Genomic DNA, 892 nt, shown 5'->3' on the forward strand with positions numbered 1-892 from the left:
ATATTTTAATTTTACTGCACACTTTGTTTTTTTACAGCGCTGCAGTTTTCTTCAAGTAGGATCCACATAGTTCTTCTTCTTCTTTTAACTGTCCCTGTCAGTATTATACTGTCGACATTTGTTTTAGTGTTTTTCTTCTAAAATTCATAGTTAGTTTTTATTAAGAGATTAAGAACAGGACATGTGCGTACACCAGCACAGTTTATTGTCAGCCCCAGTACATAATACGACCACCTACGGAAAATCATATACCACCATAACTGCCACTAAAGAATAGAATTCTCTCCCAACCTCCCTAACATCCATCAACAGCCATAAGCTATTCAAAAAGAATCTCAAACAGTATCTACTGGCAAGGCAGTGAAATACTTAATCACGAGCAACTTTTCATTCATAAAAATACTCACTGTAACATTTAGCAACTGTGTGCATATAAATCATATAATTTAAGGCCGAGTCTTCATTATTATTATTATATTATTCATTGTTCCAAATTAATGAATATGTATATGTACTAAATACAGTGGCGCAACCACAGGGGGGCATTGCCCCCACCAACCTTGGACGAAAATGAGTTCTAGGGGTGCAAAGGGGGGAAGGGAATATTGAAGGCCAAGTGTACCTGCAGGGGACAATACCGCCCACAACTACAAATTTTATGCAAATGAAAATACTTTTCGTAAAATTTTCTTGATCGCTTCGCTCGCAATGCCTTTTCTTGGTCTTATCAAGTTCAGAACCCGTATATGCCCGTAGTTAGGGGACGGTGGGAGTCGGCCCTGGGCACCGAACGATCTAAATGAAAATAAGTTGTAAAGTTGATTGATTAATTTACGCACAGAAATGCTAATCGGGACTGGACCTACAGTTTAAAGTGGGATTCGAACCATTG

The sequence above is a fragment of the Lepisma saccharinum genome, chromosome 3 (genome assembly GCF_977018435.1).
Source record: "Lepisma saccharinum chromosome 3, izLepSacc3.1, whole genome shotgun sequence".
Taxonomy (NCBI): domain Eukaryota; kingdom Metazoa; phylum Arthropoda; class Insecta; order Zygentoma; family Lepismatidae; genus Lepisma; species Lepisma saccharinum.